Source organism: Sturnira hondurensis, unplaced genomic scaffold, assembly GCF_014824575.4.
Source record: "Sturnira hondurensis isolate 20B ecotype Veracruz unplaced genomic scaffold, ASM1482457v3 Scaffold0008916, whole genome shotgun sequence".
Classification (NCBI taxonomy): Eukaryota; Metazoa; Chordata; class Mammalia; order Chiroptera; family Phyllostomidae; genus Sturnira; species Sturnira hondurensis.
Genome location: NW_028081547.1, coordinates 2,868,298 through 2,893,152, shown reverse-complemented (window position 1 = coordinate 2,893,152; position 24,855 = coordinate 2,868,298). Strand labels below are relative to the sequence as shown.

The following is a 24,855-nucleotide window of genomic DNA, read 5'->3' as shown; positions in this document are numbered from 1 at the left end:
TACTGCCGACTGCATCCCTTCCAGGAAGGTACCAACTCATAACAGCATAACAAAGGCTCTGACAAGGCCCATGACAAAGGAGCTTGCTTAACTCTAACCCCAAACTTCCCAAACTTATTAGGCAGTAATAGTTAACATTGATTGAGTGCTTAGTATATACTAGGCACTGTGTTAGGTGCTTTACATGGAATTTTACCTCACAACAACTCTATACCACAAATACTAAGATTATGACCCCCATATTATAGATAAGGAAACGGAGAGACTGCGGAACTGGCATAAGGGCTACAGCTGGTAAATGACTGTGCAGAATTCAAACCCAGGCGGTCAGGCTCCAAAGCCCAGCCATGCTCTACTTCCTCACAGAGCCCACCTTCCCCAGAAATCAGTATTTCAACGTCTGGCATATTAAAAACACCGAGTGATGGAAGAGCAATGGATTAGGAATCAGGATGTCAGGTCTCCCCGTAACCTGGGTACTTCATTAGAGGCCGTACAGGGTGATGGTAAGGAATGAACTCTGAAGCCAATTGGCCCAGATTCAAATTCCAGTTCTGCTCTCTACTAAGTGTGAGAGTTTATACTTAACCTTTCTGGGCCTCTGTGTTTCACACCTATAAAACTCAGATGGTAACACTTTAATATCAAATGTTTTCATATCACTTAACCTCTCATTATATCAGTTTTCCCAATAAAAACCAGCATACAGAATTAGAGGGTCTCAGAGGAGGCCATTTGGTAATACTTAGGAACGCAGGAGTCGGGTGGGGGAGCCACAGGAGGGGTGGGGAGCCAGGACAGTATGAAGGACAGAGGAAGGGAGGAGTGGAGCAGAATCTGCAGGTTCCTTTCCCCACACCAGGCCCAGTCCTATGGCAGCAGATCCTGTGAAAGGCTGTGTTTTATTTTCCAATATCCCCAAGGAACTCCTTTTGCATGCGCTGGGTGCCCAAGGCCTGGTCCAAACTGCAGGAATGGGAAAGGGTGGGAAGAAGAAGCTGACTGCAGGGAGGCGAGCAGCACCTTTGAAAAGGCCCCTAGGAGAAGAAACCAGCCTGGGAAGAGAGGCTGGAAGAAGCAGGGCCTAGGCCTGCACAAAGCTCCAGCTCCGCGGGCATCCAGGAGCCTGTTGTCAATACCTTCAGCCCTTCGTACCCGCGGATTCCATACACACAGATTCAACCAACCATTGATCAAAAATATTTGGAAAAAAAATTCCTGAAAGTTGATCCCTAAATAATACAATAGAACAACTATTTACATAGCATTTATACTGTATTAGGTACTATAAATAATTTAGAGATAATTTAAAGTATACAAGGGGACTAAATGATAATAAATATATAATAAAGATTTATAAAAAACTAAACATCAAATCTGAAATTTAAAAATAAATAAGTAGGCCCTGGCTGGCGTAGCTCAGTGGATTGAGCACAGGCCTGCAAACCAGAGGATCGCGGTTCGATTCCCAGTCGGGGCACATGCCTGGGTTGCAGGCCAGTTCCCTGCAGGCCAACTCCCAGCAGGGGACACACGAAAGGCAACCATACATTGACGTTTCTCTCCCTCTCTCCTTCCCCTCTAAAGATAAATAAATAAATAAATCTTTTTTTTTAAAAAAGGTTTAAATAAATAAATAAATAAAGTATATGGAAGGATGTGCATAGTTTATATGCAAATACTCATCCACTTTACATAAGTGACTTGAGCATCCTTGGATTTTGGTGTCCAATCCCCTGTGAATACCTATGCTTTATTTGGCTATGCTTCTCCTCTGGGCTCTTCACCCTTTCAGACACCATTTGCTCTCCTCTCAGCTGCCTTTCCAGACCAGGTCACTGCAACCGCAGGAAGGCCCACGTGCACATGCACAAAGATGCATACATGAGGGCTCTCCACCTACCCTCCACAGCACAACTCTGGCAAACCTGGCTCATTCCTGTTCCTGGGGAGAGCCCCCTCTGACACCTGCCCACACTACATGGGCTTATGGAAGAGCCATCACTCAGTCAAATGCTAACCCCAACCCAGGATTTCAAAGGAGTGAAAAACAGGCAGAGGAAAAAGTGAAGCCAGGCAGGGTGCCACTATCTGGGTGAAGCCCAGGCCCAGAATATGATGGGACTCAGGCTGAAGTCCTTACAGACACCAACGGTCTTATCAACAGCCCTCCGCCCAAGTCCTAAGTACCGTCAGGAAAAAAGGAAACATCCCCCAGACCCTGGCTCAAAAAAAAAAAGAAGAAGAAGAAGAAGAAGAAGAAGGAAATTGTGGGCTGTGTTTCTAAGTGCAGCTCAGGCAGGGGAGACAGGTCTGTGTTTTTGGTTCAGCACCTCCACCCAGGGAAGTTGCTCCCAGTTACACCACGGGGATGGGAATGGGCTCCTCCCAGGACAAGACTGAGAAACACAGCAGGAGGGACCAGCCGATGTTAATCAAGCACAAGTCCCACACAAGTCCCGGAAGGTCTGAGTCACTCCCCCCTTTGCTGTCCCCACTTAGCTCTCAAGTCTCTCCATTTCCTACGAAGTCCAACTGAAGTGCTTTTTCTCCACGATCACCTCGGCCCACAGGGTGCCACACATTCCAAGCCCCGCAGGAGTTACAGTGTGTACAACACAACCCTTCCAGCTGAACTTGGGGAGGTACTTCTCTGAACCCCTCCCTCGTCCAGGTGGGGAAAGGGCAAGCTAAGTGGCTCATCCAAGGTCCTGCAGCCAAAACAGCACCAACAGTGGGTCTCAGAATGGCCAACTCCAGACTCTCGGCAGGTCCTTCCTTCTACCACCCCAGTTACTCTCCCTCCCATGCTCTAAACCAGCTCCCCATCTTCACACAGCCCACACTCCCCCATCAAGAGCCACAGACATCACACGACTCCAGTCACCAGAAACTTCTCAGCTCTGCTGTATGGCTTTAGCCCACAGCCCACACACGCAGCATCTTCTAACTCTGCTGCTAGGGAACCAGAGCTACATGTCCAGTAACACGTCCCTCTTTGAAGAGGACTCTGCTCTCTTTGTATAAGAGATCTACACACGAGTTTCCCCAGCGCAGCAAGCTTTTTGTGACGAGGAAAGTATTGGGTTGGCTAAAGAGTCCATTTAGTTTTTTTTCCATAAAAGACAGTTTTCATTTTCACCAATAACCTTATTGATTAGGATATAATGAGTATGTCAGCTCTCTCCTGCATGGTATATCATAGATTGTTCTCAATTCTCAATTTTATCACTACCACCCAACCATGGAGCATCATCTAGAAAGAAATCTCCAGCACGAAACTCCACAAACCACTTTTGACCTGTCTGATCAGTGACAGCATGTTCTCCATACACTGCACAAATCTTTTTGTGTGTTTCAGTTTGTTTTTACCTTTTTCTAAATAATAAATATAATACACTGAAAATGTTACATACTTTCATCCAGATTCAATATTAAAATGGATACATAAAAATTCACCAATTTTGATAAGTTTTTAACACACGGCTGTCACCATACAAAATCTAACAAAGTTGTTTCGAATGATGAAACATTAAAGACAACTCAGCACTACTGCAGCCATCGTATGGAAAATACCAAACCAACTTTCTGGCCAACACAAAAATAAACCACCAAGACCACCAAGAAAAACCAGCCCAACAGAGAAAGGACCGGGAGCTCACCTCTCCTGTTAAGTCTGGGAATAAGAGCTCGAAAAGTCTGGCTCACTTGTATTATCAGTCAACATGAGTCACCATGGAGAGGTGGGCTGAATAGCCTCCCAGCGCAGGCCAACCACACCCACAAGCAATGCAAATGCTCTAGGGAGGGGAAAGGTCCCAGTATAATCTGTGGGAGCAGGGCAATCCCATCCAGAAGGCTAGGACTATGCATATGGAAAGTCAGAGGTCAGGGCAATCCCATCCAGAAGGCTAGGACTATGCATATGGAAAGTCAGAGGTCACTCAGCCCTAGGGATGGCTCAGTGTGTTCCTCCCACCCCACCTCCTTTCTTATTTCACAAATGGAGAAACTGATAACCAGAAAGAAGGCAGTGACTCACCAAGGTGAAGCATCAGGATCCTACAGGGCTGGCCTAGGACCCCTGCCTCTAAGCCAAGAGCCCACTGTCCAAAAGGCACAATGCCAGCCAATGGTTGGTAAAAGCAGCACCTCTTGGGCACACCTTTCCCTTCCCCTTCATCTCTAGGCTGCAAGTTACCTTTGCCTTTCTCTCTCCTGACCTCCAAGGGCCCTTCTTTTGCCTCTGGTAAATTGTTTCCGGAGCCTACAAAGCCCAGCTGCCTCACCTGTACTACCTCTATAACTTTCTTTGCCAAATTCAAGAACCAAGGTTAAACTTTGCTGGTGACAACCAATGCTGTTTCACCACAGCTTCGCTGGTAACACTAGCAATATTATTCACAATAGCCGAAAAGTGTGATCAACCCAAATGTCCATCAACTAATGAACTGATAACAAAATGTGATGGTTACATAACAGACTAGTATTCAGCCATAAAGAGGAGTGTACTGGCTCATGCTACAACATAGATGAATCTCACAAGCACGCTAAGTGAAATAACCCAGGCACACACACAAAACCCAGAATCTATAGGGGAGGCCCAGGTTATGCGGGGCCTGGAGCATGTATAATTTTAGGGGCCCTCTTTAAGAAAATGAATATGAAACACTTCTTGGCAAATTTTACAAAAGCACATGACTATGAATTGCCTCCCAGGGCCAGGCCTTGGAAGGCCCACAGGCAATCGCAGAAGGGCAGGGGTCTAAAGCTGAATGAAGCTTAAGTTTCATTAGCTTCACAGTAATTCCACTCCTACTCTGGACTCCCACAGGACAGAGAAGGTAAAAACAAAGTCTTGTCCTGATCCAGGTTCTCTCTCTTGCTGGGGAGAGAAACACACTACACCAGTTACAGAAACACCCACGAGGACCTGTTTAAGGTGCATTCCCAGGAGGAATGGAGATAAGGCTGAGGATCAGGAAAAAACAATCTTTGGGAGCTGGGGGAAGGAAGGGGGACCTAGAAAACCCCTTCTCTCTGACAGGCAAACCCAAGGGTCTCTGGGGCATCTCTCCTCCCTCACGTCTTAAATGAGTGGGTCTATGAGGAACCTGTGCTGTCAACTTGTGCTGCCCAGAACCTGGGGCTCTGTGAAGGTTTTGCAGTTCATAAACATTTGTTTCTTTGTGAGGAGGGGTGGTGTTGCAAGAGACTCTTTGACCTAATTTTGTTTCAATGGAAAGATAGGAGACATGGCAAAATGCTATGGCTGTGGTGGCTGCCCCTTCGGTCAGGTGTGCTTGCTTTAGCTGCCCACTGTCCCCACCTCGAGGGCACCTGCAGGCACCTGAATTTGTAATCAGAGGAACGGGAGTCACCCTGAGCCCTGCCAGCTAAGATTCATGAGCCATCCCACCTCCACATGCAAATCTGTCACAGGTCCTCTCTCACAATAAAGTAGGGGAAGAGGGGTGGTGGGTAGGGGCAAGACTAAAGGTTTAAAGGCAGTAGAGGGTCTCCTGGCCTCTACTAGGGAGGTTCCAATACACCCAGTCCTTGGGGCCTGTTCAAACAGCTTTGGGAAACCCCAGTCCCTTCAAACCTAGGTGACCTGAGACAGTACCTATTCCATCTCCCAATGGCTGAGGCACCCTGCCTTGCCAAGCAGCAGCAGGCACACTGTCCTTCAGATAGCACTTACTGAGGGCTGCTTTCCTCATGGGGACAAGGCCCCTAGCCAGCCTCTTACAAGTGGAAGCTGAAAAGAAGTTCCCACCAGAGCCTACAGGTAACAATGGAGAAGATTCTCTTCTGGATCTCAGGTAATGGCTGCCCTGTGCAGATGGTACCCTAAGCTCCACCAAAGGACTCTGGTCTGTGTGACACTGTGCCATAGCAAGAAAATGGAATGTTCCCAGAGGTATATGTGGGATGGGAAGAAACACAGGAAATGCATGTCCGTAGCTCAACCTAGCCACTACCTCAGAACTTTGCATCTTTGGGACTTCTGCTCAGACAGTCCCTCTACCTGCTCTGTCCTCCAGTGTCCTTGACACCTTTCTTAAGCCTACAAAAATCCTGGCCTTCCTTTTAGGCCAGATGAAGTCTACCTCTTTCAGGAAGTCCACCTTGATATCTCCACCCACAATGATCCTCACCAGCACTTGGCCTAAAATGTTTTCTATGTCCTTTAGTGTTCTAATAATATTCCTGTTTTCCGGTACCTATTATAGGTACATATATTACTTCATTATTTGAGTGTATCCCTCATTACTCTTCACGGTGTTCCTGCAAGACAGGTACTATGATGCCAAAGGTCCAGAGGTGATTCTTGACTAACAAGGGTCAGATACTCAACTAGTGCCAGAGCTAGAAATAGGCCTCCCAGGGAGATAACGTCCAGGCTGCAGGACAGGCCTCTCCTCGTCTTGCCACCAGATGGCACAGGGCTGGGCACAGCAAGGCCCTCTTCCACACCCTGGGTGGCCCCTGTTCTGACAGCCTCTTTGGTCTGACTTTCTGGTACGTGGGCTCCGAGAATTCTGGGGGCAGAGGATACATCTAGGACATTCCTTTCTCCCTCCCATGCCAAGGGAGGACCTCAAGAGTGTATGAACATCCTTAACTCTGCTACAAAGCAGGTAGGCGGTGGCCCTGCTCTCTGTAAGGAATGTGGAGCCCCAGTGCCCTGCCCTCATCGGGCTGTCTCACCTCTGAGGTGTCCATCACAGGTGCCATTAAACCACAGAAACAAGCCAGGGAGAGCCTCAGGGCAGCACTCCACCACCCCCGACTATATTTCTCAGGCGCTGTACAAAAACCTCCAGAAGGTGCTGTTAAACATTCAACTCCCCCACCCACACGCCGTGGATTAAAAATAGCTGGAGCCCACGTCAATCATTAGCCAAGCGGTACCTCAGACACTGCCCTCCAAGGGCTGGCACCTGTAGAAGTCTGGGCAAAGCAGGTTGGGAGGGTGGCAATGGGGCAATGTCTAGGCTTGACCTAGGAACTGAACTTGAGCAAGCAGGTTCTGAAAAACACCGCTTAGAAATAAAAGTCACTTCCCGTGCAGTGGCATTTGGATCACGCAAGAATCCTACAACACGGGAGCTGGAAGGGGCTGTCATGAAGTCATTTGGTTCAACTGGCTCATTTTACTGAGGTGGGAGCCAAGGCCCAGAGAGCAGAAGGGGCCTGCTGAAGGACTGGCTGGGGCAGGACAAACACTAGAATCACGTTTCTCCACTTCCAGGAAGGCGCACTTCAGCCCAGAAGGGATCCACTCCAACTTCCTGGCAGGAGAATGGACTTGGAAAATATACAGGCTACCCCAGGAAAGACAGAATGGGAAAGTGCCTCTGCTACCTCCCAAATAAACTCCCCCCAAACTGAGCCACGTGGAAAGTGTCACCTGCTCCAGGGAAGTCTCCATGACATTGTTCCTCCTCAGGTCCATCTCCCTATGCATTAGCAGCAGCAGACAGTAAGCTTGGTAGACACTTGTTCTGATCTCACTGGGGTACCACAAGATGCTTCAACCATTAGCCCTAGCTCAGTTCAGTGTTCAGAAGGCTCTTCCGGAAATAGTCACCTATGTATGATACTTGAAGTGGGGGGAGACAAGTTGGTTGGAGGAAGCACAGCAAAAGATACTCTATACCCCAAAGCTGGGTCTTGGAGCCCCCAGCCCCCATCCTGCAGGGCCTATAAAATTGGGAGGTGGCCTCATGTAGCAGAATGTGTGGCTGCCAGTCCTGACTAGTGGGAATGGCCTGGAAGCAACAAGGACTCTCAGCAAAGTAGCAGCGGCAGCTTGCCAGTTTCTTCGCCAGCTCACAGGATGGGAGGCTGCCATGCCTTGCACTGTGTGCTGGCTCACCGCCCTCATGAGACACCCCAATCTTTCTCACTTCCGGACCTGAGATACGGCTTAGCCAATGGCAACCTGACAAGCCCCACAGACGCTTCAAATTAAGGACAACAGTGGAAGGCGGCCCAGAAACTTCTGATTGTCTCCCTTAAATCATCTGTCCCCCCTTGCTTCTATAACAGAAAACTAGCTGTAGCCTGGCACATGGCAGCCCCAAATAAGGACTGCTTCAAAGTCTCCCCCCCTCATGGAGATATGAAAGTCAGCTCTCCTGGGCCAGGCAGGTAAGGGAAGTGCTGCAAGTGAGAAAAAGCAGTGCAACCCAAAGTTTGGTCCCCAGACTGTGTCACCAGCACAACTTGGACACCTGTTGGTACCCTAAAGCAGCCAGCAGAGCGCCCGAGGAGTCTCCGCCCACTGGAGGAGTCTCCGCCCACTGACCAAGATGGCAGCCCAGCGAGGTTCTCAGGCGGAGCACACGGGAAAGCTAGAGACACAAAAGGCCACGGCCCCAGAGCCAGGAAAGCTATAGAGGTTGACTGTAGATGGCCGCCCCCGTCCCCGCCCCCACCCCACAACAGGCCAAAAGCTAGAATGATAATTGGATTAGAAAAAAAATCCTCCCCTCTCTATTCCTATAAGAACTATGGGCTTGAACAGGACTGAGATGATCTTTAAGACCGGAGTCCAATATCCACCCAAGTTGTGTGGCACCTGAATAAATCTCTTTCCTTTTGCATCAGCACCTGCCATACGAGTGTGGCTTTCTGTGGTGACAGGCAGCCAAACCTCCATTTTTGGTTAGGTAGCACTATTAGAAATGAAAATCCTTAAGTCCCACCATAGACCTCCTAAATCAGAGAACCTCTGGGGGTGGGGTCCACGACTCTGCCTTTTAACAAACCTTCCAAATTGTTTTCATACATGCTCAAGTTTGAAAACCATCGCCTTAGAGACTGCTGGGAGCAACTTTACATATGGAGTGTGGTGTCTGGACAACCTCATAGAACAGACACTTATTAACCTTCCAGTTTCTATAAGAGGGATAGACTCCTCTCTTAATTCATAACCAAACCATAATCGTAATTCAGGCAGGTGGGGGACAGGAAATGAGAAACTTAACCAACAGAGCCGCAATCAGGAAAGAAATAACACTCAAGTATAATAAATAATACACAGAAAACAAGGTGCAAGGAATAAAATAAAGACTACCCAGTATGTTAACAGTCTTCATTCTCTGCCAAAGACATAAGCCACAATCTTCAGTTTGTTGTTACCATCATCTGCAAGCCTTTCTCCCTCCCCCAGCCACGTGCTTATTACAAAAGAAACTTTGTTTGAAGTGAGACAGTTTCTACCACCCTTTCTTCCTCCCTCACACCAGTGACATGCTGATTACAAAAGAAATGTTTTCTTTTTTAAGTGAGAAAGAAAGGTTAGAAATTAAGGACTGGGCAAAAACATATTAGATAAACACAGAGAAAAACCAGAAGTGAAAATCTGAACATTAAAAATATGGACAGGATTTTTCAATAATCCTGCCTCAGCAAGCTGAGGGATTTTCCCGGCCATTTTTCAGTCATTTGCCTTTACCTGGAAAGACAGAACTTGGGAAACTACTCACTAGGATCTCATGGTATAAGGCTTAGCCATTCCAGTCCCTTTAAACAGTTTACATGACTTAAAATACGGCACAAAAAAGTGCCTCAGACTTGGGGGTCCAAGTCTTTACCTCTGACATTTGGCCCTGGGACCTTTTTGTGTACTAGCTATATATTTTGTCATTTCACTCGGGGAACAAAGAAAGTCCATCTTGCTGCTACAAATGAGGAAGGAAAGATTCATTGCAATCAGAGCAACTGGAACATATCCTTGAACATAAGGAAGCAGGTGGGAACCACAAAGGGAGAAAAGGGGAACACAGGCCTGACCCTGGGGTTTGAATGCAAATCTCATTTTATCCATCCCTACCAAAGATCTGGTTTGCAGAACCACTGCGACAGTTGGGGGTTGAGGGGAGAGCTCACTATAATGCAGAGCTGAGAAACAGGTGGGGGAGACCCAATTACTGCCTACTCCGCAGCCTAAACTGAAACTAAAGGCACATAGATGACCCAGACCGTGACTGACACGTGCGTCTAGATATCTGAGCCTCTTGCTTACTCTTTTATAAAATGCACTTATTTATTAATTTCAGAACTGTACAGAAGGAGGGATTCTTCCACATTCTTGGTGATATATTCTCCTAAACACAGATAATATGGAATTTATGGCCAATGGCCAAAAGCATTAAATAAGCAACAAATGACGCACGATGCGATCCACAAGAATAAACTTGATAAACCTGCATACATCAAACCACGAAGGCCAAACTAATAATGCTAGAAAAAATATAAGGAGAGCTTCACTCAAAAAATAAATAGAAGGATCAAGGGTGGGAAGTGGGGATGGCTGGGGTGGGGGTAGTGATGAAGGGAAAATGGAGACAACTCTACTTGAACAATTTTTAAAAAGTTTAAAAAAAGAAAAGATATAGTAAGACTTTTTAAAAAAGATTTTATTTATTTATGTTTAGAAAGACAGGAAGGGAAGGAGAAAAAGAGGGAGAGAAACATCAATGTGTGGCTGCCTCTCATGTGTCCCGTGCTAGGGACTTGGCCTGCAACCCAGGCATGTGCTTTGGACTGGGAATCAAACCAGTGGCCCTTTGGTTTACAGGCCCACACCCAATCCACTGAGCTACGCCAGCCAGGGAGGGCTATAGTGAGACTTTTTGATAAAACTCTCAGTATCTGACAGATTGGGCAAACTCAAATTAACAGATAAATCTAAAGTTGTGCCCCACAGAGAATACATAGTCTTCTTTCATGTCCATGAAACCTTTTAATGCTAATCATGTAATTGGCCACAAAGAAAATCTTAATACAATTCAATAAAAAGATTTTGCTGATCATAGTCACTAATTATAACCCAATGAATATAAGAGTCAACAACAAGCCCTGGCTGGTGTGGCTCAGTGGATTGAGTGCCAGCCTGCAAACCAAAGAGTCACCAGTTCGATTCCCAGTCAGGGCACATGACTGGGTTGTGGGCCAAGTCCCCAGTAGGGGGCACACAAGAGGCAATCACACATTGATGTTTCTCTCCCTCTCTCCCTCCCTTCCCCTCTCTAAAAAAAAAAGTAAACAACAAAATATGATCATACTCCACCCCCACAAAACTACTCAGAAATTCAGGATCCCACCTTATAAATAATTCTTGGATCAAAACTTATCTACATAATGACTAGAAAGCAATGGAAAGGTGAGCATTTCACCCAAAAGCCCACTAGCTAGAGCTGTACTCTAAAGAAAATGTGGAGCTTTATATGTTTTATAAAGACTAAAAATAAATGAACCAATTTATATCTTAATGATAGAGCAATAAAATATAGATTTGGTGGAGCCAAAAGAAGGAATGAATAAAAAATAAAGGTTGAAATTAATGACCAACAAATATACACACACAACAAAAAAAAAGAAAGAAGCCCTGGCTGGTTAGGCTCAGTGGATTGAACCCCAGCCTGCAAACCAAAGGGTCGCTGGTTTGATTCCCTGTCAGGGCACATGCCTGGGTTGCTGGCCAGGTCCCCGGTGAGGAGTGTGTGAGAGACAACTACACACTGATGTTCCTTTCTCTCTCTTTCTCCCTTTCTTCCCCTCTATCTAAAAATTTTTTTAAAAATGGATAAAAAAAATTTCTTCTCTCTTCCCCCTCCTTCCCTTCCTCCATCTATCTACAAATTCAGCGTATGCAGTTAGAATTCCATTCACAACACCTAGTACAGACATATTACAAGATCTGTAATCTGTCTCTGGTTTGGAAAACTTAACATCATAAAAATGTCAACTTTTCCTTATAAATAAACAAATTCAATGAAATCCCAGTTAGGATCCTATAGGTTGTTTATTCCAACATTGTTCCGGGTTTTAAAAATAGTCAACAGTCTCAATACCCATTGATAAGGGACGAGTTGAATAAGTTATGCAACATCTTAACATTACACAGACCTGCTACGGATGTAGAAGAACAGTAACCCAGTTACTGTCCATGATAAAGTAATGGAAAGCACAAGCTACAGAGTAGGATATACACTGTGAATCCATTCAGTGAATCATGCAAAGTTTTACAGGTGCCTGTGTCTCTGTGACACGGAGAGAGAGAGGAAAGGAGGGAGGGACCCTTGACTGCAGGCCATCCACACTGCCAACTCCTCAGGAGAAATGGGAAGAGAATGGGTTAAGGAGCAGAGACAAATAACCCTCAAGCCCATCCTCCTCCAGCACCACCCAGTCTTCCTCCTCCCCTTCAAAGCTCCCAAAATCTTCAAAGCTTGTCTATACTTAGTAACCCCAGATCATCACCTCCTGCTATTCCCCCTTCCCATCATCCCACAAAAGCAGTGGCAGCTAAGGTGACCAATCTCCTCCACATCACTTCCAGCAGCAGCAGCAGCAGTGTCGGCCACTGCTGGAGCAGACTCACCTAGCTTCTGGGTGGGGCAATGTCTAGGTTTTCCTTCCCCCTTTTAACTGCTCTTCTTCTGGTTCCTTTACAGGCTCATCTTCCTTTCTTTAATCAGCTGTTGCAGGTGAGTTCTTCATCTCACCATAACTCTGACATCAGTTACAACCTAATACAGAGTTCAACAAGTCTCATCACCCACTTCCTAAAAATAGCCGTGACCTTTTAGGTGGACACAACAAGCTCATATCTGCTATCACCAGCCTCCCCCACATATTCACCATTTTCCCCAGAGATGCCACTCCCTGGGCTTAATCTGTCATATGCTCCCGCCACCTCCCTTTTAAAAGCCTCTTAACTTCTTTTCCCCCATTCTGATGGCTCTCATAGTTGTGCTCCAAGCCAGTCTCTCCTCAGCTCCAGGAGTAAGGACAGGGACACCCGCCTTCCATCTCAATTTCAGGAGCGATTCTTCCCTTCTGTTCTACAAAGGCAGTGGGACCTTCAGGAACACAAGCACCTAGAAGGCTAGATACTGAGTGATCACAGAGCCAGGCGAAAACCACCTGCATACGCCACTCCTAGCGTCAAGGTTCCTTGCAGTAACACACCCACAGTACCACCACTGCCATCACCACCCCCTCATAGATCTCAAACCCCTTCTGCAAACGTCTTCTTACTGCAAACAACCATTTGAGGAGGCAGGCATTTTACCACCCAGAACACTGAGAGCCTGTGTGGTTGGTTACATGGCTTGTCCNCACCTAGAAGGCTAGATACTGAGTGATCACAGAGCCAGGGGAAAACCACCTGCATACGCCACTCCTAGTGTCAAGGTTCCTTGCAGTAACACACCCACAGTACCACCACTGCCATCACCACCCCCTCATAGATCTCAAACCCCTTCTGCAAACGTCTTCTTACTGCAAACAACCATTTGAGGAGGCAGGCATTTTACCACCCAGAACACTGAGAGCCTGTGTGGTTGGTTACATGGCTTGTCCCAGGTCGCCTCGCACAAATGAGCTCAGTCTTGCCTCCTTGGTTGCCCTCCCCCATTAAGTTCTCACATCAGTGCAGCATGGTCAGCTGTGACTCAAGTCACTGCAGGCTATTCTGTTAGGATCCCCCAAACATATGACATCAGACCTTTATTTCAGGGTTACAGTCAGCAGACCAAATGTATGGCTTCAGTGGTTATTTGGATATGCCACCAAATTTCAGCAACTCATTTTAAAAATGTAAAATCCCATCCAGAAAACTTCAGCTTCTTCCTTTTTTCTAAGACCTTTCCTATCTAGGTATCACTCAAATTCCTGATGTTCCAGGGAAATGAAATAAGAGGGTGTTACAGAGAAAATCCAGAGAAACCTGTGGCAATTTGCTTGGCTGTGTAACTGTGAAGCACACACACATAACAGACTCTCCCCCAAGTGCCCCATACAACAAGTGCCAGTAACGGCTTCAGGCTTACAGGGAGATGGCAGCTAAGAGGGGAGAGGAAGCTGGGAGAACTCCAGAAAAGCCCAGGGCCTCTGAACATGCAGCAAGCAGCACAGATATTTCATTTCTACATTCACTTCCTGCCCACACCAGCCTTTTTTCCCCTCTCTATCCTGCAGTAAATTCTCAAAAAGAATCACACTAACCTATTTTGGCTTGACTTTCACTCCTTTACCTCAAACTACCCAGCTTCTTCCAAACCACGTGACCAAGGCATCACTAATCAATCTTGGCCTTCTAGGAACAGCAATCTAGGATGTACCCTTTCTGTCGCCCTTGCCCTGGCTCTCTATATAAAGGAGTCAAAGGGCTTCCTACTTGACTTCTCAGCCAGCTCCTATTCCCACCACTCAGTCTGGACTCATTTCCATCGCAAGGTCTAACATTTTAACAACAGGGAACCTTTACTTCGCTGGCCTGCCTCTTCCACTCAGCCAACATCTACTGAGCACCCACATTAGGCAAAGCCCATCCTGGGTGCTATAAGACTAGAAAATAAGTAAGAAACAGCCCTCACCCTGCAGAGACAAAGGAAGGGGCAGAGATAAGCCATGTGGCCATACAAATACTACAAAAGGCCAGTACCAAGAAGCAGGTCAGTGCCAAAGCTTTGTGGGCTCCCAGCATATTTTGTTCCTTCCTGCCAGCAGTAAGCACCTGGACGGCTCCCAGGAAGGTGGTGAATAATGGGCAAAAGGTGGTCAATAATGAGGGAAGGAAGGCATTCCAGGAAGGTGGAAGAGCATGGAACAGCATGAACTAAGAGAGAGGGAAAGGTCTGAAAAACAGTTCAACTCAGAGGGACTTTCAGCTGTATGAAGGGTGTGATAGCTATTACAATCATATTATCACTGATACAGATGATTACTTATGCTCAAGGCCTTGCTGAAAGCTTTATGTCTAATCTCAGTGACACCTACCTGGGACACACAGGTATGGTATAACAGTATAAGAGTCACCACTTGTTCAGGTCACTGCCTGAGCTGTACTGTTATTAAATATATTCAGTTAATCCTCAAAATCACCCTGTGAGGTAGGTATTAACACCCCCATTTTAAAGATGAGAAAACAAAAGCATGAAGACTAGTAAGAGACAAGATTAGGGAGGGATGCCCAAGGTGAGGGCCCAATGCCAGGGCAACAAGCTACCCTGGCACCTAACCTAGCCACTCTCATCAGGGAATACCTTACCGAACAGAAACTGCCTTGAAGGAAGGGTACCTGTTAATCCCCCTGGAATTCCCAACAATTAACTGAAACAAGGAAGGAATGAAGGAACTTGAGCGCCAGTTAGAGGTGAGCAATGTAACAGGCCCTGCCCTGCAAGCTTTTTTGTTTCTGTGTGTGGGCAGGGCAGAGGCTCACCCCTCACAGTGCTACTCCATGCCCAGGTCAGGGCAGCAGGTAATAAAGTGAAGGGCCTGGAGAAAGAGGGCAGTGGCTAGCTACCTCTATAACCAGGGTGTGTCCTAAACACCCATCTCCACAAACTGTCACCGACTAGAGGGGTGGGGACAGAAATGTCCCAGGCAGTCTGTTCCCTGCTTGGGCTAGTACAGGCTAGCTTAACTTCTACCCTCCGAAGTTTCTAGGTGAGGAACTCCAAAACTCTCCTTTAAGACACAGACACAGTTTCTACCTTTGTAAGCCTTTAGGGGACTGAGTTGAGGCCCCAGGGCAGATAAAAGTCCAAGAATGTCTCCCTGAAACTGTGGCCAAGGTCGAAGAAGGTGAAACGGCCGAGAAGGTAAACACACAGGTGAACACAGCACCCAAGATGAAACCTGCATTCTTTCAAATCGAGTGCCTTACAAATAAACTCCAACAGCAGCAGCTCCCAGGAATGTGTCCTCCCAGTTCCGGAAGGCAGCCTCCTCTACCAGCTCTCTCCTTAGTACAAGCCTTTCCCGGAAGGGCACACACACTCTCCAGGACTCAGCTGAGTCGGAGGGGACGAGGCCACCGGGCATGGCTCATACCAGCCAGTCGCCTTCTGGTCGCAGGATCACCGGATCCCAAGTCGACCCAGGCCCGCTGAGCCCCTGTTCCTGACAACGTAGCGCAGTCACGAGGCCCGGCCAAGCGGGCGCCCACTGGGAGGGCAGTCCCCGCAACTGATCAAGCTGATGCAGAGATGCAAGTAGATGGAGCTCGTCCCGGGCCAGCCGGACACGGTTCTCCACCTCCATGCTGTGCAACCAGGAAGCCGTAGGGCGGGCTGGGGACCCTCACTCACCTAGCAAGTGGCCACCAGGGGTGAGGAGCGGCGAGGGGCGAAAGGGGACGCGGGCAGCAGCCGCTCTCTCTGCAGACGTCCAGGCACAGCGCCTGGGGTTGGTCTGGAGTTCTGTCCCTCTCCGGTTCTCAGGGAGGGCACTTGGTACCGGCGGGCACCTCAGCCTTCAGGGCGGGGTGGGAGGAGGAGCCAGCGGGGCGGAAAACTCCTAGGGCGCATCGGGTTCACGCCCCGGGGCGGGGCCACTGGTTCCAAGGGAGGGGCCCGAGGTCCGAGGGGCGTGGTCTGAGCGCGGCACCGCCCGCAGGTGTGAGCCATCTTGGCGCAGCTGGAGACTCGGACCCGCCTCCTGCAGCTCGAACTGGGAAGCCCAGGCTTTCCCGCTCCTAGGGCCCCAGGGCAGGACTCCGCGAGGACACCAAGGTCTGCGTGGAGGAGCTCCCCCACCTCCGGAGGTCCGTGCCGCCCTGCGCGCCCCGATCAACGGAAGGGGGTTCCCCAAACCCCCTCCAGGCCTCGGATACCATTGATAACTCTTTAAAGTGAAGAAAACTTTCTACATTAATAAAGTCACACAATAGAACGAAAATAGGAAAAGAGTGGGGAGAATAGCTTTATAGTGGAGAAATCTGAGAAACTACCTCAGCCAGGTGATCAAGGCCAACATCCACGGTGAATAAGGCTTCAGTACGGCTGCCACCGGGGGAAGGCGAAAGCCAAGGTGAGAAGCACAGACCCTAGATCCCTCCTCCCGTGGATTGCGCCGCAGAGCAGGAGATGGAAGGCGCAGTGTCTCAGCAGAGTGGGCCTCGGCCAGGAGGGCAGTGTGGACAGGATGCGGCTGAGCTTGCGCAGCTCCTGAATCGAAAATAAGTTTTTTTACCGCCACTTCCTGCGCTGGCCACACCTTCCTCCTTGATGGGAATATAAATGGCTTTGAGGTTCAGAAACAAAACTGTTGCTGGCTGCTAGTTACACACAAACCTTCTGTGAAAGATGATGTAGTTGTAGCGCTGCAAAAAAAAAAGCGAATAGGGCTGACATTTTGACATTTGAGCCTCTTGTTGCAGAGATGCGCAGTTTCTGCGTTTACGTGGCGATAGATTCTGGTCTCAGGAACTCAGGCCTAACTGTGGGAAAAGGAAAGATTGTCGGCTGGCCGGAGCACACATGGCTAAATTCCATTAAGCCGGAAGGAAAAACTGATGGTAACAGAGGAATAATGTATCAACTTCCTATTAAAGATAGCAAATGAAAAAATGGAGGGAAACAAGAGAATTGAAAAGTTTTACAACTGCCTAACCACGTGCTTTAGAACGAAACTATTACTAACACACATCCCAAAGAGAAAATCAATGAGAAAAATCATTAATATTCTCATAAGTGAAAAAGAAACCGAGAAAAGTGTGTGGCAGATGTACTACTGAAGGAAGTAATAAAGAATTTGAAAATGAGCCCCGACTGGTGTGGCTCTGTTGACTGGGTGTCTGGCTAAGTGAAAGTTTACCGGTTTCATTCTCCATTGGGGCACACGCCTAGGTTGAGGTTTCGGTCCCTTCTAGGCACTGGGGACCTGTATGAAAGGTGACTGATGGGTGTTTCTCTCACATCGACGTTTCTCTCCCTTTCTTTCTTCCTTCCTTCCCCTCTCTCTAAAAATAAACAAAATATTAACAAAAAAGAACTTGAAAATGATGATCCAGAAATCAGTGTTACTATCCTTTCTGAAGATTACTACGATCTGATTCTAAAGTATCTGGTAGAACAATGTTTCTAATAATTATTATAAAGCTGCTCTTCAGAAGAGTATTTTAGCTTGTTGAATGTAGCAGACATTCCGAAAAGCAAGATTTAATTTTTCTCTATATGTCAGAGACACCCATCTTATAAACATAGATGGCTTTTAGAAATAGCTGTGTATAATGTTTGCTGACTCAAGTGCCATCTTTTACATAACAGAAATTCATTACAAAAATAAAATTATGATTTTTTATTAAAACAAAGACTAAATAGTATGTATAAGTGTGGTCTTCCTTCCCCAAAACACAAAATCCCAGTGTAATCATGAAAAGACATGAGAAATTCCCAGTTGAGGAATACTCTCCAAAACACCTAATCAATACTCCTTAAAACTGGAAGTTTCTGAGAACAAGGGAAGTCTGAGACACACTGTGTCTCAGCCAAGCCAAGCCTAAGGATATATGAAAATTAAATGTAAAGTTGTATCCTGGATGGGCTCCTGGAAAAATGACATTTTATCCTACGATAAAATATTTTTTAAAGCTGAGATTCAGCCCTGGCTGGTGTAGCTCAGTGGATTGAGCGCGCAGGCCTGCAAACCAGAGAATAGCAGTTTGATTCCTAGTCAGGGCACATGCCTGGGATGCAGGCCAGTTCCCAGCAGGGGATGCATAAGAGGCAACCATACATTGATATTCTCTCCCTCTCTCCTTCCCTTCCCCTCTAAAGATAAATAAATAAAATCTTTAAAAAAATTAAAAAACAAAACTGAGATTCACTCTTCAGTCCCCCCACCTACTTTTTAGGTGTGCCCTCCCAGATCTTTCTTTCTGTGACAAATTATCTGTGCATATGTGCATGTGAGCATGTGTATTCATGTAGATACATTATTTACAAAGCAGCCTTGCAGTATTTTTCTGCAACGTGCTTTTTCACACTATGTCTTGGAGGGGCCACCCTAGCAGAGCTGGATCAACTTGGTTCTTCCTAATAACTGCACAGTATGTGCCATTGTGTGTCAATATTCTTCACCTAGTTCTTTAGGGAAGGCCATTTTCATTGTTGCCTACTTGGGGCTGTTACAAGCAGTAACAGCTGGTCCTATTTACTTTTATGCAGCTGGTGGGGCAAGAAACAAGCTGTTGGCTGAAGCAGTCTGATGGGGGAGCGGGTACTAGGCAGGAGCCTAGCCCTGTTGACAGCCTAGCCTCAGCCCCACAACGAGCCCTGGGGACTCAGTCGTCTTCCACGGCCTCTCCCAAGGCGTGGCTCTTTTTTAGGCCTGGACTGCATTTTTTGGAGATGAGTGGGTGGATGAGATCGAAACTGAGGCCAAAGCCTTCAGAGCAACTTAGAGGAAACCATGGTCATACTCTTGTGGGGGCGCCAGGTCAATGCAGCTGCTGGAGAAACTTGTGGCGTGTGCGTGAAGCCCTCACCTAACCCTCAGCATTCTAGGGGAGCATTGTCATGCTTCACACTCTTACCTGGGGGGGGGGGATTCGTCTGTCATGGTCACCTGGCACCCACCCACCCAACTCTTCTGCCTAAACACCCTGTGTGCCCCCCTCGTCCCTGCCGCAGCCACAAAAACAAACTTCTTTGAATGACTCACTTTTTATATGGCTGAGTGAATGGTTCTTTTTAAAAATATTTTATTTATATATTTTTAGAGAGAAGGGAAGGGGAGGAGAAAGAGTGGGAGAAAAACATCAATGTGTGGCCACCTCCCATGTGTCCCCCACCGGGGACCTGGCCTGCAACCCAGTCATGTGCCCCAACTGGGAATCGAACCAGCGACCCCTTGCCTCACAGGCCCACGCTCAATCTATTGAGCTACACCAGCCAGGGTGATTCTTTAATCACCACATTAAACAATATTAAGTCATTTAGGGTGGAATTCCTTCTGTAAGTAGCAGTCATTTTCTTGCCTCAGAACTGAGCTCTTCAAGGTCAGAAGGGTTAATAGTGTGGGGGCTAAAAAAAAGATAATACTTTCCCTCCCACTTTGTGTGTTCCGGCTGGGCTGATCAAATTCACAGAGAGACTAACAGGAGAAAATCGGTTTTAAGACATGCTTGTGGGGAATTCACATAGGCATGAAAATCCAAAAGACAGGGAGGGCGAGATATATATACCCTTATATATATACCCTTATATATACTCTTATATATACCCATATATATATATATCTATATCTATATATATAGATATGTCTTATATACCCTTATATACTTGGGTATATAAGACATCTTAGACAAAGGAAGGGAGGAGGGGTATTCGATTTCAGAAGTGTGAGCGGGCCTTTTTACAGGTAGTTGTGGAAGAGGGGAACGTGTGCGGTGGGCAAATCCTGACTAGAAACACTAGCTGACAGGCACCTGTCTGAAGCCCTCTTGTTTACCTTACCATACTCAGTTCAAATCAAGCTAAGCACCCAATCTAAAATTGCTTCCTGAGGCAGATTTCTGTCTTAATCTCCTGGACAGGAAAGTGGGGAGAGAGGGTCAAAGGTTCTGTTTGAGTCCTTTTGTTTCTTAAGAAACAGCTAAAATTAATATCCCCAAAAAGCATCTTTAAGGTGTTAGAATTTTAATTCCTATCAACTTCCATGGATCAGAATCAGAACTAGAACTCAAATATTTGAACACCAAGTCTAGAGTCTTTTTCCCCACATGCTGTTCCCATCCAGTTAGGGGTTAACACATATTTGTTGAAAATAAATGGTTGAAATCATAAAACAGTGTGCACAGTGGTAGCTATCGAAGGGACCAAAGTTTGCTACCTTGAAGCTGCAGTGATGCATTCTTCCAACCTTGGTTTTCTCGCCTATAAAATCATCAAGATTATTTATAAAAATCTATAAAGTAATTCTTGCTTCATTGCTTCTCAGCGCTGATGCAAACATTATTGGGGAGAGGAAGAATGACTCCTCTACTTTACCCTCCTGTAGTTCTTGTGTTACTAAAACCCCCAGTCAGTTTTTTTCTTTTTTTTTTTTTGAGTCCACCTTTTTGTGAGCACTGTCCCAAACAAATGAGCAGCAGCTTGTAGTGTAAAAAGAAACATTTAACGTTGAACTGGCCAGTTCAGAGATGGGGAGCTTATGCTCTGAAGGCCCTGTCAAAGTGAGAAGCATCCAAACCTGTAAGACGTTTTATGAGTTTATTTGAGCCAAACCGACAGCAGTTGCTGGGAAACAACATCTCAAAGAACTGAGAAAATGCTCCAGAAAAAGAGCGTTGTTTCACAATTCTGATGTATGAAATAAGTGGTAAGTCTTATCACTTATTTCATACATCAGAATCAAAGGGGAAGATGCAAGGGAGGTTACTTGAAATTCATTGGTTATAGATTAGGGGAGTGTCAGAAAACAAAGTGGGGGAAACCTCTGGGGTTGGGTAAAATGTAAAATGAATATAAATATATACTTCTTTTACATAGGCAAGTACAGGGTAAACAAGATAACAATAACAATGAGGGGATTTGTGGTGGTTTGTGCTATGAGGGGTCTGGGAAAAGGGAAATTAGGATAACATATAGGATAATTGTCCTAGATGCAAAAAGACAACAGTTTCAGTTAAGGTAAAGATTGACTTTTGTTAGGGAAAAGTACTGCCCTAGGACATGACTAGTGCCCTGAACCACTTTTGGTTAGAAAGTTTCCATTTCAGATTAAAACAGGGTACGGAGCATGTTTTCCCCTCCACCACTGCCCAGCTCATGGTTGGGGGAAGGGGATACGGCTTAAGATACTTTTCATAATGATGGCAAGTGATAGCTGTGTCCTTCTTGAAGGGAAGCTGTGCTGCCACTGGGTTATAGGCCTGTGTGACATTTGGTGTGTATAGTGCTGAGTATGAAGTCATGTAGGGTGCCCCAGGTCAGCATTTAAAATGAGGGCAGCCAGACATGAATGGGGCCACGTGGATTGAAAGGGCGAAGAAGGGCCCCCATCGGCCTGCCATGAGGTCTGGTGTGTAAGGAGGTACCACACAGTTTGCAGTAAGGAGATGCTATGTGGTTTTGGATTAAGAGCTGGAGGAAGAAAGGGGAGACCTGCTGGGAAACATGCCTGGGGAAACATGGCAGCCGGCTGGTGGAATTGCAGAGACCTGCCCAGTCAAGCACAGATTAACGGGAGGTGCCTGGAATGCTGAACTGTGATGGGGAAGGCTGAGCCTCAGACTTCTGTTTCATCTGAAAGACCGTACCTCTGACTGATGTATTCTCAAACCAGCCTGGTTTGGCAAACGGAGGCAGACTGTGTGTTTATTTTGTTTTTTAAAAGATTTTATTTATGTATTTTTAGAGAGGGAAAGGGAGGGTAAAAGAGAGGGAGAGAAATATCAACATGTGGTTGCCTCTTGTGCACCCCAGCTAGGAACCTGGCCTGCAACCAGGCATGTGCCCTGACTGGGAACTGAACTGGTGACCTTTTGGGTCACAGGCCAGCATTCAAACTACTGAGCCACACCAGCCAGGGCTAAATTTGTACAACTTTTAAATAAACAATTCCTTTTCTTTTCGCCAAACTCTGGCATTGGGAGTCACGCTTCTTGGTGGCAGGCAATCAGACCCCACAGCGGTTCCGCAGCAGCAGAGGCTGGGGTTCCGTAACAGGCGCAGCCTGCATGGTTGCTTTCTGTCTCTGAGTCTGTAAGGCCACAGTGTAGGCCTTCCCTGAGCTTGTCGGGTTTAGTATGAACTTCTGTTTTTATCTTTGAGTTCTGTCCCTTCTATTTTCTTTGGCTTTGTTTGGGCATTTTCTTTTTACATTTTTAGAGTTGAAGACTAGGGTCATCTATTTTCAAATTTATTTGTTGTTGTTTTCTAGTAAATGTACATAAGACTATAATTGTCCCTCTAAATCCTGCATTAACTATACATCACAAATTTTAATATGGCATGTTTTTATTATCTCTCAGTCATAAATATTTCGGGGGTTTTTTCTGTTAAGATTTCATCCTTAATTCATGGACTGCTTAAAAGGGTGTTTTCCTTTAAAAAATATTTTATTTAGTTATTTTTAGAGAGAGGGGAAGGGAGGGAGAAAGAGAGGGAGAGAAACGTCGATGTGAGGAAGAAACAGAGATCAGTTGCCTCCAACGCGCACCCTGAGCAGGGATCAAACCTGCAACCTGTGCTGACAGGGAATCAACCGGCAACCTTTCACTTTGCAGGACGATGCCCAACCAACTGAGCCACACCAGTCAGGGCTATTTTCCTTTTTTAGTTTTCAAAGTTATGGCTTAAAAAAAAATTATGTCAGAGCCTTGGCCAGTATGGTTCAATTGGATAGAGCATCATCCCATAACCAAAAGATTGTGGGTTCAATTCCTGGTCCAGGAGTGTATAGGAGGCAACCAATCAGTGCTTCTCTCTTTTTTTTTTTTTTAAGATTTTATTTATTTATTTATATTTAGAAGGGAAGGAGAGAGGGAGAGAAACATCAATGTATGGTTGCCTTTCATGCGTCCCCTGCTGGTAGTTGGCCTGCAAGGAACCAGCCTGCAACCCAGGCATGTGCCCTGACTGGGAATCGAACCCTGATCCTCTGGTTCGCAGGCCCGCGCTCAATCCACTGAGCTACACCAGCCAGGGCCACAGTGCTTCTCTCTTGCATCAGTGTTTCTCTCTCCCTCCTTCTTTCCCTAAAAAGCAATGAAAAGATATCCTTGGGTGGGGATTAAAAATAATAATAATAATAATAGAAGGTCTCTTTCCCCCCACAGCAGTGAAAAGGCCTCTCTTTCTAAAGATGTAAGTAAATAAATTTTTTTTAAATTGTCATAGATTTCTAACTTTAATGCTTAGAATTGAGAAAATGTGATCTTTTTAGAATTAATTGAAACTTATGGCCTATATACAGAGTTTTCTTGAATATCCCAGTTTCTGCGTGTATATTTACTCTTTACAGGCAGGTTTCTCTCTCTGCCTCTCTTCAAATGGTTTGCTAATCTGGTTATTTAAATCATTTATATCCCAATTTCTTTTGTTAGTTTTTTTCTTATTTATTTATTTATTTATTTATTTATTTATCTTTAGAGGGGAAGGGAAGGAGAGAAGTATCAATGTATGGTTGCCTCTTGTGAGTCCCCTGCCAGGAACTGGCCTGCAACCCAGGCATGTGCCCTGACTGGGAATCGAACCGCGATCGTGTGGTTTGCAGGCCCCCGCTCAATCCACTGAGCTATGCCAGCCAGGGCTTTTTAAAAATTATTATTAGTTTTTTTCAGTGTGTGTATGAAAAAGGGACCACATTCTAAACCTGACAAGCTCAGGTGAGGCCTGCCTGGTGGCCAGACAAGCCCAGAGACCTAAAGTAACCTCGCGGAGGATGGTCCGAAATTAAAGTTACTAAAAGTGGTTCCTGGCAGGTAGTTACGTCCTAGGGCAGTATTTTTTCCTAACAAAGGTCAGTCTTTGCCTAATTGAGCCTATCTATTGTCTTTTTGCCTCTAGGAGGCCGAACTTTAGGACGCAATACCTGATAGCATGCCTTTGGAATAACAAAGTAGTTTCTTTCTCCCTGGATTGCTCAAAACCCCAGACGGAAAACCACAAATCCCATCATTGTTATTGTTACAGTGTCAGTTGTTGACTCTTAACTATCCTATAACTGCCTATGTAAAAGAAGTAGAGTGTCTTTTCATTTTACTTTTTATTTATTTATTTTTTAATATAATTTTTATTTAATTCTTGTTCAAGTACAGGTTTCTGTCTTATAATCCCAACCCTGCCCGCCCCCCACCCCATGCTCCCCGCCTCCCTCCCCTTTCCACCCCCCACCCTTAGTTATTGTCCATGTGTCTTTTATACTTGTTCATGTGAGTCCATTCCCTTTTCCCCTATGATTCTCTCCCCTCTCCCCTCTGGGCCCTGACAGCCTGTTCCATATTTGAGTGTCATTGGTTGTATTTTGCTTGCTTGTTTGGTTTGTTTAGATTCCTGTTAATGGTGAGATCATATGATATTTGTCTTTCACCGCCTGGCT

The 24,855-nt window shown here is 46.2% G+C and overlaps 1 protein-coding gene and 1 pseudogene across 2 annotated transcripts in view; one reads left to right on the top strand and one right to left on the bottom strand.

The window, feature by feature from the left end:
- Nucleotides 1-16,283, bottom strand: part of ANXA11 (annexin A11) — a 45,186-nt gene extending 28,903 nt beyond the window's left edge. Inside the window, exon 1 of one of the 2 annotated variants that reach the window (XM_037056388.1) lies at nucleotides 16,119-16,283. The gene's annotated coding sequence lies outside the window, so the exon portion shown is untranslated. Of the gene's footprint in view, nucleotides 1-6,714; nucleotides 6,778-16,118 lie in introns of those variants that run through there. The other variant, XM_037056387.1, reaches the window with a different exon arrangement.
- Nucleotides 16,284-16,794: 511 nt separating this feature from the next.
- Nucleotides 16,795-17,553, top strand: LOC118993868 (tRNA wybutosine-synthesizing protein 3 homolog; annotated as a pseudogene).
- Nucleotides 17,554-24,855: the final 7,302 nt, after the last annotated feature.